General features: G+C 37.9%; 1 long non-coding RNA gene across 1 annotated transcript in view; it reads right to left on the bottom strand.

Annotated features, from left to right (window-relative positions):
• LOC309664514 overlaps positions 1 to 20441 on the bottom strand; it is a 97792-nt gene that overhangs the window by 7060 nt on the left and 70291 nt on the right. The window contains exon 4 of the long non-coding RNA XR_014265865.1: positions 222 to 315. This is a non-coding gene — a long non-coding RNA (uncharacterized lncRNA). The remainder of the gene's footprint in view (positions 1 to 221; positions 316 to 20441) is intronic.

Genomic DNA, 20441 nt, shown 5'->3' with positions numbered 1-20441 from the left:
CGCTGGCAGGCTCCCTGTTTCCCAGGGAGCTAGGAAACATACCAGCTGACTCCAAGGACATGTTCACAAGTTGAAGACAAGACCAGGCTACCAAATACCTTGGGCAAACAAGAGGATAACACCAGCAGCAGCCACAAAAACAGGGGAACAGTGAACGTTCTTATAGCCCTGGTACCCTCCTCAGGAGGCAAATGGAAGTTCTGGTATATTCAAGCCCCTACCTTATATTCCTGAGAGTAAAACTCTCTGAACCTTTGGTGGCCATATAATTTATCATGCGTAATTAGGCAGTTCTGAACAACTTGCATGTGGAATCTAAAAAAAAAAAAAAAAACAGTACAAATGAACTTATTTACAAAACAGAAATAGAGTCAGATGTAAAAAACAAACTTATGGTTACCAGGGGGAAAGGAAGGGAGAGGAATAAATTGGGAGATTGCGAATGACATATACACACTGCTTTTTATAAAATAAATAATTAATAAGGACCTATTGTATAGCACAGGGAACTCTCCTCAGTACTCTGTGTAATGACCTATACGAGAAAAGAATCTAAAAAAGAGTGGATATACATATATGTATAACTGATTCACTTTGCTGTACAGCAGAAACTAACACAACGTTGTAAATCAACTATACTCCAATAAATTTTTTTTAAAAAATGTCAAGTCCTTTATCAAGTGTCTTTATTGGTGAAAGTACAAGTGCAAATGGGTTAACAGTCTGCATAACTCACTGCCAAACCCAAGACCAAAAACTCATGTCTGAGAATTTCAATGTGAATACCCTCATTTGATTTTTACATGAAACCACATAATTACAGGATTCCTGCATCTTTGGAAAATACTAGCTCTTCCTAATTGATCTTTTTCTCTTAATGCAGAGAATTTGCACTTTTAAATCTTCCACTTTCAACTGTTACAATCATTTTTAAAGGATTTAAGCCTAAGCTATTAACTATGGCTTCAGAACATCAGTGTGAAAGATGGGAAGCAGAAATATGCTTTATGTATAACATATCTCAACTAGATAAGAAGAAAACATTATCAAGTGTAATACCCACCACTGTTAGACAGTTTATTTCCTAAGCCTTACTGAACCTTGAACTTTAATCACCTAAAGAAAATTCTGGTGTTATATTTCTCATTGTTATTTTCTTAAAATAAATATTATATGGATCATTTATTTCAGATGACCTTTAACATCAAGTTACTTTTCCTTTATGCAATGTGTGACTATCATCCAAATGACCTCATTAATCCTATTAAATTGGAGGGTTTTGATTGAGAGGCTTGAATAGGGAATGTTTTGTCCTTTGAAAAGGATAATGGTTTATTAATATCAGTGGCTCAGTTTCTGAATTAACATGGAATGGTGTGAATATTTCACATATATACAGCTCATTAAATGGATAAACATAATCACCATTCCATACTAAAGTAGCAAAAGGTTGCCCAAAGAATAAAAATTCATTTTCTTATTTATCATTATCTTCCTCAGCCTTTCTCCTTAAATTCTACACATATCTTCCTGTAACATTTGTTCTCCAGTTGTTAGGAAAGTTCCACTTCTCCCTCATAAATGAGGAGGAAAAGTACCTTTTTACTTTAACTAAAATTTTACATGGTATTTTATAATTTTAAAAACATTGCTTATATGAGTTTGCCCATTTAAAATAACACTTTGTGAAGGTCAAAAAAAATTAATTTTCAATGGTTCAATGTAATATATCTCATTGGATCCTTACAAACACCTTGTGAGAAAGATATTATTATTGTTGTTTTACTTATTAGGCTGATTTTTTTTTTGAAACATCTTTATTGGAGTATAATTGCTTTACAATGGTGTGTTAGTTTCTGCTTTATAACAAAGTGAATCAGCTATACATATACATATATCCCCATATCTCCTCCCTCTTGTGTCTCCCTCCCACCCTCCCTATCCCACCCCTCTAGGTGGTCACAAAGCACTGAGCTGATCTCCCTGTGCTATGCAGCTGCTTCCCACTAGCTATTTTACATTTGGTAGTATATATAAGTCCATGCCACTCTCTCACTTCGTCCCAGCTTACCCTTCCCCCTCCCCGTGTCCTCAAGTCCATTCTCTACGTCTGCGTCTTTATTCCTGTCCTGCCCCTAGGTTCTTCAGAACCATTTTTTTTTTTTTTAGATTCCATATATATGTGTTAGTATATGGTATTTGTTTTTCTCTTTCTGACTTACTTCACTCTGTATGGCAGTCTCTAGGTCCATCCACCTCACTACAAATAAATCAATTTCGTTTCTTTTTATGGCTGAGTAATATTCCATTGTATATATGTGCCACATCTTCTTTATCCATTCACCTGTCGATGGACAGTTAGGTTGCTTCCATGTCCTGGCTATTGTAAATAGAGCTGCAATGAACATTGTGGTACATGACTCTTTTTGAATTATGGGTATATGCCATCTACCCATATGGGTATATGCCGTCATCAAAAAATTTACAAACAATAAATGCTGGAGAGGATGTGGAGAAAAGGGAACCCTCATGCACTGTTGGTGGGAACGTAAATTGACACAGCCACTATGGAGAACAGTATGGAGGTTCCTTAAAAAACTAAAATTAGAATTATCATACGACCCAGCAATCCCACTACTGGGCGTATTAGACTGATTTAGAAAGGTTAAGAAATTGACACAAAACCATTCAGTAAAGTGCGTGCCCAATATTTAGGTCCCAAATCTTCTAATTCCAAATTCTTTTTTTTTTCCTACTATGATGTGTTAAATGCAATACATAGCTCAGGGCTTTCAAGGTGTCTTATGCAGAATGTTCAGGGTCTAAACAAGCTCAAGAACCACTGAGATTACCTTTATTTAAGTGCTGGAAAACAAATTATAAGGACAAGGAAAAGAGAAGCAGAAGGAATATAAAGAGTCCTATTGTATTCTTGATAAGCTGGGACTATCAAACCCCCCTTTATGGGTGGAATCAATGCACAGAACTACATGGCCTCTCAGACCATCCACTTCCCCTTTAATTTGTGTTTCCCTTTTTCAAAAATGGATTTTTTTTTTCTAACTGATGTAATGATGAGGGTTACATCTAACTGCTGAGGGTCAGTTCTTCATAGAAAAAAGCCAGAATCATCTAATTCATCTTTTGAATGATCTTGACTCACACATGTCACTGGTCCTATCAACACACCAATGGTTACCAAGTAGAACCAGCGTCGATAACCTGCAAGGCAGACCTGCCAGCATTTTTAGGCTGCCTCCCAAGAATTCAGACTCACAGGTAGCAACAAGCTCATAAAACCTGAGTGTTCAAGAATTGTAAAATAATAGATCTGAATCAATCTGACATCTTCTTCAAACCTTCTCCAAATTCTCAGCCCCTTCTCTATCACATCCCCCATAATAGAAATCCAGGGCTGCACAGGAAAAGAAATGAAAGTTCAGATGCATCTTGTCTACTCAAACAGAAGGCATCCTTTGCTAACCTGTCATTGTATAAATAACATACTCTCTTCCACTAAGAGATCCCTGCTCTGAATGTTAAGAGTGACCTAGCCTTTCACATCTGGACAGCACATCTTGGCAACGCAATGTGAGAGAATGGTCCTCAGAAGATGGAAACATATTTAGAACCCGCACATTACAGGTAAGTTAAGCACGAAGGGAAGACCTAAATTCGCTTTGTAAACTAAATTGGTAAAATATGTTCTATCCCGGGGGTGTGGGCATAGTATATATTGATACCCACCTACTCAAGAAACCTCGAAAATTCCAGAGTTGTTAAAGTGACAGACTCAAGATACAGAGAAAGTTGATAATTCTGAGCACAATGCATTTTACTTCCAATTTTCATTTTTAAAGATGTGCTTGCCTGACTTTTTTCAGACGTGTCTAACTTTCTCTGCTCCTGGACGCTGAGGATGAGTACCAAATGTTTATGGCAGGCTAAAGTGACTGTATCTTTGGAGGATATTTCCCCGTTTCTTATTTAAGGCACTAGTAATTAATCTGAACTGTCTTTTTTCAGACATAGAAAAACCAGATTCTCTTTCCTTCCTGTCCCCTCCCCACCCTTGCAGGAGAAATGGGGAATACTTTTCCTGTCATCATAACCTTCTTGGATTTTTGAATTGTATTTTCTGATGAATCTGTTAAAGCTTCAGGCAGTTTGAGATCTGAGGTATCTGAATGGCAGGAAGTGATTTACTCAGATTTATCCCCAGAGAACAAAGATTGCAACACAATAGTGATTTTATTAATAATATGAACACAGATTTTCTACATACAAATCACATCAGCATATGTTTCTAGGCTCAATGCCCATAAGGTTCCAATTTAGACTAGAAAGTAAAAAAAAAAAATCACATTCAACAATCTTATATTGTAGATTTGATATGGAACTAGTGAATTTTATTCAACAAAACCATTCACCTCTAGGGAAAAAACCTAGTACAATAAATTGACTAAACCCAAAATATTCTTATGGCAAATTGTTAAAATAGTTTCAAAGAAAAATCATGAATAAAATAACATAAGAATTCTCCCATAAAACACAAGTCTTAGATTCATGCTAATTTGTGGTGGGTTTGACATTTAATAGTACATTTCTAGTTAATTGCTTTACCAAAATCTCCCTCGGGCCAATTGTCCACATAATGCATTCCTTGCTTTTTAGTCAAAGAAGGGAGAAAGGGGTGGGGGGAAAGCCTGACATCTAGGCTTCTTCAAATTATTTACTAAAAAATTTTAAGCAGCTCTAAGGTTAAGGATCTGAGCTCATTATTTATTTATTTAGAAACATGCATCTGGATCCTACTAGGTGTCAGAGACCAATAAAGCCCTGCCTGCCTTTAAGGAATTCACAGTCTAGTGGGAGAAAATGGCATGTAAACACTTAGAATACGATGTGTGAGTGCTAGCTCCAGTACCAAACACTCCACAAACAACTCCGTTCAGGACGGTTCTCATCACCTCCAGAGATAAGGCGATTAATAATAGTGTCTCTGTACACAGGTAGCACAGGACTCTCTCATACACACTCTACAGCATTATGTTAAGGCTAGAGTTAACAATTCAGATAGATATTATTTGCTCCATTTCACAGATAAGAAACACAGCTTTACCTTGTACACTATTGGTGGGAATATAAATTGGTGCAGCCACTATGGAGAACAGTATAGAGGTTCCTCAAAAAACTAAAAAGAGCACTACCATATGATCCAGCAATCCCACTCCTGGGTAGATATCCAAAGGAAATGATATCATTCTCTTGAAGCAATATCTGCTCCCCATGTTCACTGCAGCATTATTCACAATAGCCAAAACATGGAAACAACCTAAGTGTCCATGAACAGATGAAGGGATAAAGCAGTGTGGTTTGTAAATACAATGAAATATTATTTGGTCAGTAAAAAGAAGGAAAGCCTGCCTTTTATGACAACACGGATGGACCTTGAGGGTAATATGCTAAGTGGAATGAGTCAGAGAAAGACAAATACTATTTGGTCTCACTTATATGTGGGATTTTAAAAAGTGAAACTCACCAAAGCAGAGAGTAGAATGACGGTTGTCAGGGGCTTAGAGGTGGAGCAAATAGGGAGATGTTGACAAAAAGTGCAAACTTTCAGTTATAAGATGAATATGTTCCAGAGATCTAAGATGGAAGTGTTAACTAACCTTATTGTGGTAATCATTTCACAATTGTATACATAGATCAAATCATCACATTGTATGCCTTAAACTTACACAGTGTTATATGTCAATTATATCTCAATAAAGCTGGGTGAAAAAAACTTGCATTTCAATTCAAAAGCAGCCATAGATGATACATAAATTAATGTGCATAGCTGTGTTCCAATAAAACTTTATAGACACTGGAAAAAAAGAAACACTGAAGTTCGAAATATTTAGGTATTTGCTGTTCAATGGGTACAGTTTCAGTTATGCAAGATGAATAAGTTCAAGAGATCTGCTGTACAACATTGTTCATATAGCTAACAATATTGTATTGTGCACTTAAAAATTTAAGAGGGTACATATCATGCTTAACATTCTCACAATGATAAAAAAAATTTTTAAGGAAAAAGGAAAAAAAGAGATCTGCAGTACCATGGTGGGTGGAGAGAAATGGAAATGAACTCAGTATCTCGTGTCTCAATGACAGTGAAGGGAGAAAACAAATAGCAAAGTACAATGTCAATACACAAAATTCAGTGTATTTTCTCCACACCAACAGTGAACAATCAGAATTGACATTTTTTGACTAATGAATTTTTTATTGAAATATACTTGACATACAATACTATGTTTGTTTCAGATATTCAGAACTGAAATTTTTAAAAATACCATTTACAATAGCACACAAAAATGGAATAATTATAAATCTAGGAAAATATGTACAAATCTATGACCAGAAAACTATGAAACAGTGTGGAAAGAAATCAAATAAAATCTAAGTAAATGGAGAGATATTCTTTAAAAGAAAAAAGAAACATATTTAAATCAGTTGTCTAAAGCCACATAGCTAATAGTCAGGAAAGCCAATACCTGAAGCTCCTCTGGTTTGACATTCGTGCTGACTTAACTAAGCTCTGTGCAAATGTCTCATTGTGGATAAACCAACCTTCAGTAACCCTTTTGTTGTATTACTGCAAACTGCAAAATATTGTTTCGCCAAGGGAAACCCTTACTGAATTCTCAAGACAATTTGCTTTTGGAAAATTATAACTCTTTATTCCACCAGAGCATGAATTACAATACATTACATAGTCTTAGGACCTAAGGCTCCATTTTAATGTGAGAGCTAGAAGAGAAGAACTTCTAAACACCTGTAAGTGCCTTTTTACCTTATTCTAGAGTAGCTCCCTTATGTATCCCAAGATATCTGAAATCTCCTGCAGCTATTTGAGCTCATGTAAAACTAACCCTGCAGAGAACCATCGGGGTTTGTAGCAGAAGTTTAGAAGCAGGTTAGTTAGATATTTAACTAGCTGGATTAGATGTTCAATTAGTTAAACTGTTAATTCACAGGTTCAGATGAGACAAGGCTTCCCTCAGTGGGTCCACCCATGACTCAGTTCCACACTAAACCAAGCTTACAGACAGGATGGAGCCCATCATGTGACCCTTGGTCTCCAGTCACAGAAAAACTTAGAGTCCATCTGACTGGGAGGCCTCCTTTCCCCTGCCCAGGACCCCAGGGCATCCAGGATGTCTTGGAGACCTCTCTTCAACAGACCTAGACAGCCATCAGCAAATAGATCCACCTTCTATCTTGACTGGTTTCTTGAGAGGCATTTACAGATGGGTCATCTGTTCCCTTTAAATCCTATAAAATGTTTCTGAGTATGCAGTGCAGGGTATAGCCACCATTTTCTAAATAATTACACGTAGTGATTTCCTTACCTTGCCCTAAAGGGGAAAACGTACACACCTGCAGCAAATTCACTAAATGTGTGCTCCCCAATTATGCTTATATTTAGGACAATATATTCTTTTCATGTCTTAAATATGGCCAAGTTAAAGCCTACATTGTTTTGGCTATTGAAGATACTAATAAGTGAGAGAAAAAGAATTTTGATTGGTTTCATCCCATAATACTTATAAGGGAAAAGTTTTCCTCCTATTAAGACAGAAGTATTACTTCAGTGTTTCAATTATTAGAGTACTATTTTCCAGTACTTTTTTCCTAAAGAAAGAACAGGTCTCATAGACCTCACCCTTCTGTCCCTTTCCACTAATAGTAGAATTATCAGAGGTTTAGTGTTTAATTTGGTAATTAAGTTTTTGGTTGTGCGGGTGTTGGAGGTTGTAAGGATGATTCTAGCACAAAAACTGGTTGGTCCATTGATGGAAACAGGGATCATAGGAGGAGAATCATTCTGAGGCGAAGATGAGAATCAGAAGCAGAGAAAGATCTAGACTGGAATCATAGATTTGGGAGTTATTATACAAAAGATGCTGAAGTGGGCTCTAGAATTTCTACCTCCCCCTGCCACACACACATACACAAAACATAGACCTGTCCTTGCCTATGTTGGTGAGGCAGAGACCTCATTCTGATCAGTGTGTTGGACAGATCTTGCAAAACGCTACATTCCTAGTTCATACATTTGCACCCTACATGGGATGGAGTCAAATGCATGTAGTCGTGCTAATTCAATTGTTCTCACCCTAAGACTAAGGCATACCCAAGCACATCTGAGAACAGGCTATGTGCACAAGGGCCAAAGGAGTCACAGGGAAAATTACCAAGGTTAATTGATGCTAGGTCCATTTCACGATAAGAAGCCAAATAAGAGAGGAAGATTTCTGAATAAAATATGTGTCTGTTCCGCAGATTACCCTGCCAGTCTTAGGGACACATGCCTCATGTCTTAAGTTGAGACAGGTTTATTAAAAGGAAAGAAACAGCCACAGATACTCCATGGTACTTTGAGAGCACAGATGGAGCCATGCTGGGGCAATGGCTTTCTCAGAACAACCTCTGTGCAGAGGTGAGCACCATGAACAAGAGCCACCAGCAGTCTTGGCATGAGCTTTGCCAAGCCTCACCCCTGCAGTAGGCATCCCAATTGGCAGTGGTGTCTTTTTAAGATTTATTTTATTATTTATTTTAGGCTGCATCAGGTCTTAGTTGCGGCACGCGGGATCTTCATTGAGGCATACGGGGTCTTTTGTTGTGGAGCGCAGGCTTCTCTCTAGTTGTGGCATACGGGTTTTCTCTCTCTAGTTGTGGTGCGCAGGCTTAGTTACCCTGCGGTATGTGGGATGTTAGTTCCCTGACCAGGGATCAAACCCGGGTCCCCTACATTGTAAGGCAGATTCTTTACCACTGGACCACCAGGAAAGTCCCAGCAGTGGTGTCTTAACAGGTGATAATTAACGATGATGCTCCCAACACAGACCCTAAGACCTTAATACCAGGTATCAGGGTCATCAGGAAAAACAATATGGCGGTCTGTTCTTTCCAGTGTGAACCACACCTGAAAAGGTGGGAAATGGCAGATGCCACGTAGCACCCAGGAAGCACATGAGAAATTACTCCATGTGGACTCCTAACACTGTGTAAGGGGAATTTGGGAATCTGGAATTTTCCGAATTTGTAGAGGTAGAGCCTATTTGTTACTTATTTTCATCTTAATTTTACCCCTAAGCCAGTGTGACTTCAGAAGGACAAGTCAAACTGAAAAACAGGGCTACACAAGTAAAGAAAAATAAACAAATTTTAAAACTCCCACCATTTCCCCATGCATGAAGAAGTATCTATATCCAGTCACCCCTCATAATGCAGAAGTTTCTGATTTTTTTCCTAAGAAAATATTAAAAATGACATCACAGTTTCCTTTTCACCCCCTGGCAATGAAATGCTTACAGCAATTGCTTGTCTCTTAACCTCTCTTGTAGTCATACGGGCCCCTTTTGCTTTAAGACAAAAAAGAAGAATCTTGTAGGATCCTGCTTTCTAATATTCATGGTTATCAGAAAAGAACATGTCCTTGGAGAATTCAAGGTAAACCTGAGACACAATAGCAGGCACTGTTCTCACAGCTAATTGGGGGAATCTGGATGGTGCCCAGGTTTGAACCACACAGAAGTAATTATTCCTTTCCCTTCACAGATAACTTTAGAAAAGCATTCCCTTACATTTATGAACTTTTCCCTCTGCAGCATGAGAAATGCAGGAATGTAGCTCAGCCTGCCTTGCTTAGAGGAGATCTGTTTCCCAAAATTGAGTGCATTTGTTTAACCTGGTTTCCAAAAAAAAAGTTGAAAGTTTAGCTCAAGATTTGCTTTTGGGGAGTGGAGGGATGGAATTTTATCAGATTAGTGGGAAAGTAATGGTGAGTGTCTGCCAAAGAATCATACTGCTTTCTTTTTCTTTAAAAAAAAAAAAAATACAAAAAAACCTCATGCTGATTTTGCAGTGGGAAGTCTGCCCATATGACAAATTAGTCAAGATGAAATGCGGTGGTTTGGACTTTCTGGAAATTTAATTCTCAGGTTTTGAAAAATCTGGGGAAAACAAGAAATCTTATTGTTAAAGGACAGTAAATTAGCATAGTGGCAGCAACCCTGGTAAGAAAAGTTCATCTGCAAACAGGAAAGAAAGTTTGGAGACATTTTGAAGTGGAAAGGTTGCTTATAAAGTGGCCATTTAAAATAATTATATGGAGATAATCTAAAACATGGAGAGAAAGCAGCACAGGAATAAAGGGAAGAATGAGGAAATTATGTCCAAGGAACTGAAAGTCCTGTACGGTTTTTATCCTTTGCTTCATTTTGCCCAAATGTCAGGAGGACCCAGGTGCCTTTGGCTAAGATTTTAAACAGAGTTTAGACCAGAGATAAAAACTTAAAGGTAAAAAATCTGAACCAGGGAATTCCTTGGCAGTCAGTCCAGTGATTAGGACTCTGTGCACTCACTGCCTAGGGCCCAGGTCAGGGAGCTAAAATTTCATAAGCCACATGGTGCAGCCAAAAAAAAAAAAAAAAAATCTGAACCAGAGGAGAGAATCAGAAAAGAAGAAGCAAGGTCAGGAACACAAGAGGTGAGAGCCAGGTGGCCAAGCCAAGGTCAGGAACGCTCAAAGTCAGAGGAAAGGGACAGAAAATCACCAAGTTCAAGCTCACTTACTAAAAGAGGGCAAGGCCAAAGAGGCCAAGGAGTGCTTTAACACTGGTTTTTTCAGACTTTTCCAAGGAAACCCTAATGATAGAGAAGAGTAGATTCACACCCCCTAGAGATTCTGAGACATTTAGGCAGCATTTGTAAATATTATATAGCTTAAAAATTAATGGAAAATTTGCATTTTCCCCATACAGTAGCTTTGTTGTTTTCAATATAAAGTTAATTTAAGAGCAGTTTCTCCCACTGAGCAAAATAGAGTGCTCAGGAGGACACACCATATGCAAAAGCACAGGAGAAACCCCACCCTCGTGCACCTGGGAGATAAGAAGCCATGTTTGAGAAGCACTGGGCTCCACCGTTATCCTTGGCTGCACTTCCACATGATGCTGGACCCTCACCATCCCTAGGACTCAGGACGAAGCCTACTTCATCCACAGCCATCAAGGTAGCCAGTGACTGCAACTGTGTTTGCTACTTGACGCAAAGGACACCAAGTAGCAAGCACAGTTGTCTCAGTGACTGGTCTCAAGGCCACAAATAATGTCTATCTGTTACAAAATCTTTTTCCAAATGCCATGGAAGCCATATAAAAGGGTCAAACAAAGGAAAATGTGGAGACATATGCAGCTGTAGGAGCACAGGGTACCAACTTCTAGCTGTCCATGTCCCTGACCCACGTCAAGAACTCAACTTTTGAGTTCTTCAATATATGAGTGAAAAAAAAGATGTAGAATCTAAGAGCTAAATGGCAAATTTTTGGAAGGAGAAGAAACCAAGTCCAAGAAAGAGGAAATAAACAAAAATTATAATTCACATTCTGACATATCAAAGCTATTTTTCACAGATTCTCCATTTTAATAAAGGACAGGACTTCCCTGGTGGCACAGTGGTTAAGAATCCGCCTGCCAATGCAGGGGACATGGGTTTGATCCCTGGTCCAGGAAGATCCTACGTGCTACAGAGCAACTAAGCCTGTGCTCCACAACTACTGAGCCTGCGCTCTAGAGCCCACAAGCCACTACTACTGAGCCCATGCGCGGCAACTACCGAAGCCCACGCGCTCTAGGGCCCATGCTCCGCAACAAGAGAAGCCACCTCAATGAGAAGCCCATGCACTGCTACAAAGAGTAGCCCCCGCTCGCCTCAACTAGAGAAAGCCCGCGCACAGCAACGAAGACCCAACGCAGCCAAAAATAAATAAAAAATAAGTTTTTTAAAAAAGAAAAGAACAAAGACAGGCTGGGTGTGGAATTGAGTTTGGGTGTGGGTTACCCAGAAGGTAGTAACCTAGGCAAAGTCAATGAACAAAACTTTATTGGGGCAGGGGTGGGAGTTGAGATGAAGAGTTATTATTTAATGGAAATAGGGATTTAGTTGTATAAAATGAAGAGTTTTGGAGATGGATGGTGGCGATGATTGCTTAACAATATAAATGTATCAATACTTAATACCACTGAACTGTACACTTAAAAATGGTTTAAAATGTGATACACACGCACACGCACACACACACAAAATGCAGTATTATTCAGCCATAAAAAAAGAAGAAAATCCTGCCATTTAAAATAACATGATGGATCTTGAGGGCATTATGCTAAGTGAAATAAGTCAGACAGAGGAAGACAAATAGTGTATGATCTCACTTATATGTGAAATTTAAAAAAACAAGCTGAACTCATAGATACAGAGAACAGATTGGTGTTGCAAGGCAGGAGGTGGGGGGTGGGGAAATGGGTGAAAGTGGTCAAAAGGTACAAACTTCCAACATGTACAATGTGGTGACTATAATTAAAAATACTGTATTATATATTTTAAAGTTGCTAAGAGAGCAGATCTTAAAAGTTCTCATTAAAAGAAGAAAAATTTGTAACTATGTGAGGTGTTGGATGTTAACTAGACTTACTGCTGTGATCATTTTGCAATACATACAAATATCAAATTAGTATGCTGTACACCTGAAACTAATATGAAGTTACATGTCAATTATATCTCAATTAGGATGGTAAATTTTATATTATGTGTAGTTTACCACAATTGAAACAAAATCTTTATGGGAGAGTGCAGTCCCAGGAAGCAGGAATAAGGGGAAGGGGGAGCAAAACCAGAAGAGAGAGACAGAACAAAGAGGCCAGCGATACAGGGGGCTGGCTGCTCCATCCTGCAGGATTGTCTCAGGAACTTCATGAGGGGAAGGGAAAAGCAATTAACTCCAGGCTCCACCCTGCAGGTTGGACACAGTTTGCCTCGCAAAGTAATCTCTCGTACACATCTGGGGTACACATCAGTGAGAATCAAGTGGTTTCATTGCCTGAGGCAAGACACAGTTGAGTTGCACACGTGTGTAACTGGTCAGAGCCCTATGAAATTGATTATAGCAGTGGTGGCTGGAGGAAGAGACAGATGAGGCCATAGGGATGTGAAATGATGTTCAGTCCACAGATGAAATACAGAAACAAAGGGAGACAAAAATACTCTAAGTAATGCTCTGATGTAATAGTAAGCAGTGCTCCAGTTTTGAAATTATCATTAAATACACTATTTTACAACTTCTGATAATTTGCCTACCACCTTTTACCATAGCTACATACCACGTTTATAATTAAACACTGGATTATTTTATTTTATTTTTATTTTTTTAACATCTTTATTAGAGTATAATTGCTTTACAATGGTGTGTCAGTTTCTGCTTTATAACAAAGTGAATCAGTTATACATATACATATGTCCCCATATCTCTTCCCTCTTGCATCTCCCTCCCTCCCACCCTCGCTATCCCACCGCTCTAGGTGGTCACAAAGCACCGAGCTGATCTCCCTGTGCTATGCGGCTGCTGCCCACTAGTTATCTATTATATGTGTGGTAGTGTATATATGTCCATACCACTCTCTCATTTTGTCCCAGCTTACCCTTCCCCCTCCCCGTATCCTCAAGTCCATTCTCTAGTAGGTCTGCATCTTTATTCCCATCTTGCCCGTAGGTTCTTCTGACCATTTTCTTTTCTTTTCTTTTCTTTTCTTTTTTTTTAGATTCCATATATATGTGTTAGCATATGGTATTTGTTTTTCTCTTTCTGACTTACTTCACTCTGTATGACAGATTCTAGGTCCATCCACCTCATTACAAATAACTGAATTTCGTTTCTTTTTATGGCTGAGTAATATTCCATTGTACATATGTGCCACATCTTCTTTATCCATTCATCTGTCGATGGACACTTAGGTTGCTTCCATGTCCTGGCTATTGTAAATAGAACTGCAATGAACATTTTGGTACATGACTCTTTTTGAATTATGGTTTTCTCAGGGTATATTCCCAGTAGTGGGATTGCTGGGTCGCATGGTAGTTCTATTTTTAGTTTTTTAAGGAACCTCCATACTGTTCTCCATAGTGGTTGTATCAATTTACATTCCCACCAACAGTGCAAGAGGGTTCGCTTTTCTCCACACCCTCTCCAGCATTTATTGTTTCTAGATTTTTTGATGATGGCCATTCTGACAGGTGTGAGATGATATCGCATTGTAGTTTTGATTTGCATTTCTCTAATGATTAATGATGTTGAGCATTCTTTCATGTGTTTCTTGGCAATCTGTATATCTTCTTTGGAGAAATGTCTATTTAGATCTTGTACCCATTTTTGGATTGGGTTGTTTGTTTTTTTGATATTGAGCTGCATGAGTTGCTTGTATGTTTTGCAGATTAATCCTTTGTCAGTTGCTTCTTTTGCAAATATTTTCTCCCATTCTGAGGGTTGTCTTTTCATCTTGTCTATGGTTTCCTTTGCTGTGCAAAAGCTTTTAAGTTTCATTAGGTCCCATTTGTTTATTTTTGTTTTTATTTCCATTTCTCTAGGAGGTGGGTCAAAAAGGATCTTGCTGTGATTTATGTCATAGAGTGCTCTGCCTATGTTTTCCTCTAAGAGTTTGATGGTGTCTGGCCTTACATTTAGGTCTTTAATCCACTTTGAGTTTATTTTTGTGTATGGTGTTAGGGAGTGTTCTAATTTCATTCTTTTCCATGTAGCTGTCCAGTTTACCCAGCACCATGTATTGAAAAGGCTGTCTTTTCTCCACTGTATATTCTTGCCTCCTTTATCAAAGATAAGGTGACCATATGTGTGTGGGTTTATCTCTGGGCTTTCTATCCTGTTCCATTGATCCATATTTCTGTTTTTGTGCCAGTACCATACTGTCTTGATGACTGTAATTTTGTAGTATAGTCTGAAGTCAGGGAGCCTGATTCCTCCAGCTCTGTTTTTCTTTCTCAAGATTGCTTTGGCTATTCAGGGTCTTTTGGTTTCCATACAAATTGTGAAACTTTTTGTTCTAGTTCTGTGAAAAATGCCAGTGGTAATTTGATAGGGATTGCACTGAATCTGTAGATTGCTTTGGGTAGTACAGTCATTTTCACAATGTTGATTCTTCCAGTTCAAGAACATGGTATATCTCTCCATCTGTTTGTATCATCTTTAATTTCTTTCATCAGTGTCTTATAATTTTCTGCATACAGGTCTTTTGTCTCCTTAGGTAGGTTTATTCCTAGATATTTTATTCTTTTTGTTGCAATGGTAAACGGGAGTGTTTTCTTAATTTCACTTTCAGATTTTTCATCATTAACACTGGATTTTTTTAAAACTAACTCATTCTTTTGATTTAATTTTTGGCAGGTTATTGAGATATAGTCTACACACAGTAAAATTCACTCTTTTAAGGTGGCAGTTTGATAAATTTTGATAAACACAGTTGTGTAACCACCACCACAATCAAGATACATATTTCTATCATCCCATAATTTCCCTTGGGCCCCTTTATTGTCCACATCCACCCCTACCCCCAGGCCTTGGCAATCACAGATTTCTTTCCCTATAAATCTGCCTCTTCCAGACTGTCTCTTAAAAAAGAATCATACAGTACGTTACTTATACAATGGAATATTACTCAGCTATAAAAAGAATGAAATAATGCCATTTGCAGCAACATGGATGGACCTAGAGATTTTCATACTAAGTGATGTAAGCCAAAGACAAATAACATATTATATCACTTATATGTGGAATCTAAAAAAAATGATACAAATGAACTTATATACAAAACAGAAATAGACCCACAGACATAACAAACATGGTTACCAAAGGGGAAAGTGTGGGGAGATAAGTTAGGAGTTTAGAATTATCATAAACACATTACTGTATATAAAATATATAACCAAGAAGGACCTACTGTATAGCACAGGGAACTATACTCAACATTTTGCAATAACATATAAAGAATCTGAATATATATATATACACATGTGTGTATATATATATATATGTATGTGTGTGTATATATATATATATATATATATATTCCTGAATCACTTTGCTGTACACCTAAACTAACACAACACTGTAAATCAACTATACTTCAATATAATAAATAAATAGAATAAAGCCAACATTACACACAAAAAAAACATACAGTATGTGATCTTTTTACTTAAATTTGTTTTTTGTTTATTATAAAGCATGGGTGTGATATGAGAGTCATATTGTAATACACATCAAAGCACATATACCATTACAAAAATTAAAATATATCACCTATACCATATCTTCTACCATCATTTGAAAAACACCAAATGGATTTGGCTGGGCCGGGCTGGAAGTGAGTGTAAACTAGCATGAGACCAAAAGGTGCATGTGAAAAACACAGGCAAACATCAGCTGCTAGAAGCAGAGGTGAGATGGGGTCTACAGTGTAGACAAAGGACATTTGAGAAGATAGGTGGGCAATGGGAACAGAGGATCCATGAAGAATTGACCCCTGGAATTTCAGGCAAGTGTTCCTTGATTCAGACCCAAGGTTTATGGGCTATTTACAACCTCTGTGTGAACACTGGCCAGAACAGAGGAGCACTCTGTATTCAGAGCTTCTGGAACACGAGGTTGGTGTCCAAGAGCAGGACTCAAACTTGGGAAATAAGTCTGGCCTCCAATTAGTTCATTCACTCATTCAAGAAATATTTATTGAGCACTTATTATGTTCCAGGCACTGTTTGTGGTTCTGAGGGATACAACAGTGAAGAGAAAAAACAAGTCTTCAATGGAGTTTACATTCTAGACTTAGAGACAGATATTCAATCCATGAATATATAATATGATGTCAAACAGTGATAAGTCCTAGGAAGAAAAATAAAGCTGGCTGAGGGGATACAAGTGGTCCTCTCTCAGATAAGGTGGTCAGAGGAGACCTTTCTCAGAAAATGCTTTTAAACAGAGAACTGAATGAAGAGCAGCAGATGCTAAATGCCACTTCTAGGATGAGGGTCAGTCTATAAGAACTTTCCACCAAACCCCAATTCAGACTAAAACTCAGTGTAAATTAAGTGTAATTAAGACAATTCAAAACATGCACAGAGAAAAATAAATGCAGGTATTTCTCTACTCTTCATAAACCTAAATGACCATTTTGTTTAAGAAAATATGACCCAGAGATTTGCCACTTTTGGCTATTGGGTTTAGTGTTTCATTATTTAATCATGATGTGACAAAACAATAAAAAATATAACTGGTTATTGGCTTAAGGACAAGACTACTTAGGCACTCTCGGGCATGTTGAAGTCATAGCAGTAACTGGTCATGAGCAGAAAGTCATAGGCTTTTAAGACAACCTGTATGGGATGAAACAACACAAAGACAAACCTGGTCTTCTGATAATGAGGCTCTGGGTGAGGTTGCCCTGAGAAGATTATGGTGGCTTTTATGTTCCTGGTGAGTGGCGAGGGTGTGGGATGGTCTAGGACACAGGTTGGCCAATTACAACCTGAAGGCCAAATTCTGCCCTAAGGCCCTTCACTGGAGCACAGCCATAACCATTCACCCTTTCATTTATGTATCGTCTGTGGCTGCTTCTGCCCTACAACCACAAAATACCACATACTGGGTGGCTTAGACAATAGAAATTTGTTTTCTCACAGTTCTGGAGGCTAGAAGTCCAAGATCGAGGTACCAGCAGGGTCAGTTTCTGGCAAGAGCTCTCTTCCTTACTCATAGACAGTTGCCTTCTTGCTGTTTTTCCACATGGCCTTTGCTCACTACATGTGCATGGAGAGACAGAGAGAGACAGCAGTCTCCAGTATCTACTTAAAAGAGCACTAATCTCATTGGACCAGGACCCCACTCTCATGACCTCATCTAATCCTAAGTACTTCCCCAAGGCCCAGTTTCCAAATACACATCACATTGGGGGTTAGGGCTTCAACATATGAATTTGAGGGGACACAAGCATTTGATATATAACAGGCCATAATTTTTTAAATGAAAACCAATGTTTTAACCAAGTCTCATTTTATCAGTTAGGATTTTTTTTTCAATCCATCCTCTGAAGAATCACAACAATCCACTTTCCAGAGTCAGCACAGAAAGTATTGAGTATAACTTCGTCTCTCAGTTAAAAGTAGGTCTTCTATTAAATGTAGGAGCAAAGGAGGTCTTTTATTGCCTCTGAAAATTCAGTAAGTACTCATTTAGATCCCACAGAGCACATGGCACTTGGGAGATTACAACTTGGAATTCTAACTAACCTTTACTTTGCTGATTTTTCATTTTTTTCTCCTTTCATCTCACTCTAGCCCGACAGTATAGTTCTCCTTATTCTTCATCAATTGGTAAATTGCAAGAGATAGAAAACCTAATGGAAAAACACAACATAATCAAGAGCCCCAGTGAAAGGTAATGTGGGGTGTTTTCCTCCTTGTGATCTAAATAGAGAAACATCTAATCTTGCAATTGTGTTCATCTGCTCGTCTTCTAGACCTGCAAGTCCCATTCATCTCTAATAGCAATTTGGAGAAAATGGGTAAAAAATCTGAGTAGGAGATAAGGGGGACTTGTGTTTGGACTGTATACCATTTCTTTCTTTCTTTTTTTTTTCTTTTTGGCTGCTTTGGGTCTTTGTTGCTGTGTGCAGACTTTCTCTAGTTGCAGCTAGCGGGGGCTACTCTTCATTGCAGTGCACGGGCTTCTCATTTCAGTGGCTTCTCTTGTTGCAGAGCACAGGCTCTAAGAACGCAGGCTTCAATAGCTGCAGTGCATGGGCTCAGTAGTTGTGGCTCGTGGGCTTTGTTGCTCCACAGCATGCGGGATCTTCCTGGACCAGGGATCAAACCCATGTCCCCTGCATTGGCAGGCAGATTCTTAACCACTGTGTCACCAGGGAAGCCCCTGGACTGTATACCATTTCTAAATTCTCATCTCAACAGCAAATTAAGACCAGAGAGGAATAATTTAAACTATTTATTTATATCATACTTTAAAATAAGAAGCCAGCTGGAAAGATGGCAGCTTGAAGCCAGTGTGTCTCCTAATGTCCCTTTCTGAAGTAGTAATAACAACTTGAGCAGACAAGGCAATATGAATTGCTTTATCTGTTAGGGAAGGTAATCTGCCACTCTCTATTAAAAAGTAAAAAATGCCTACCCTCTCTAACTCAGGAAGCCCACTTTGAGTAAAGTGGCAATACATAAAGATCTATGTAGTAGTGCTTTGATTGCTGGTTATTTGTAATGGTTTAAGTATTGTGGAAGAAAATGTTAACCAAAGACACAATGCGTTGTGTTTGGGTTTACAAACAAAAATTGCTTTCTTTTAAATCTACTACAGTAAGAGATATCTAAGTTCATTGTTCATCTAACACCCCCAAGACAAAGTGATTTGGAGTACAATGGACCTTAGGAAAGGTTTAATAAGCTTCCTGATGAATCATTAACATTAGCTGTTACATTTTTAAATCATCATCAATTTTCACAATAACCACTGTTTTATGACCACCTATGCAATTATCTAAACAATGTTCCTAAAATGTTTGAAAGAACTAAGCTCTATAAAGAGTCTATACGTGTGTACAAAATAAAGTTTATAGGAAAATTCTTGCCTTTTTCTCCTTATGTGTCAGGAGCTTAAGAACAAATCTTAAAAGCACTTATTTTTCAGCTTCTCCTTAGCCCTGAGAATTGAGCTAGCAAGAACCTGATGGTTTAGCGCTCAACTTACATTCTTAGAAGGAAAATTCATATTTCCCTTTTAAGAACGATATCATATTTCTGATCTCATATTTCCCCTAAGAAAGAAGTGGATATGCATTTCTTGTATGATGTCTATCAATTGGCTGAATAAATTGTGAGACCTAAATAATATGAAATATTACACAGCTTTATTTTTTTAAGTGAGTTTGGATCTACATCACACCACAGGGAATTCTACATTGTGTAAAGTGAAAAAAGAAATTTGCTGAATTTCTTCAGCAAAGAAAAATGAGAGCATAGGCCAAAAAAAATCCAATTTAATACATAGAGTATATGTATGCTGTAATCCTAGTTTTAAAAAACAACCAAAAACAACCTCTATGTAGGTATATTAGGCATATGAATATATGTGTTCTATGTGTGTGTGTGTATATATATATATATCTTTGTATGGACAAAAAAAGGAGTGGAAAGAAAACATTAATTCTAGGTTATTAACATTTGGTTAAAGCAGATGGAGCTGGGGGGAGGGAATACCATAAAATTTTTCATTTTACATCTTTATACTGTTTAAATAGTTATAATGATCATAAATTACCCTTGTAAATAACAACAACAACAGAAAAAATAAAAGTAAAAAAGGAAAATGAAGGGGGCGGGGAGCATAGATGGTGCCATTAAGTTCTTGCAAAGTTTTAAATTTCAATAATTTATTTCCAGTAATCTATATTGTTTCCTTGTTTTAGTATTTTTTTCCTTTAGTTAATTCTTTCCACTTTGAATTCGTCCAGGATTTCCTTTTTTTCTTTTTT

Source organism: Balaenoptera physalus, assembly GCF_965194825.1.
Source record: "Balaenoptera physalus genome assembly, chromosome: 7".
Classification (NCBI taxonomy): Eukaryota; Metazoa; Chordata; class Mammalia; order Artiodactyla; family Balaenopteridae; genus Balaenoptera; species Balaenoptera physalus.
This window is presented reverse-complemented; position numbering and strand designations above follow the sequence as displayed.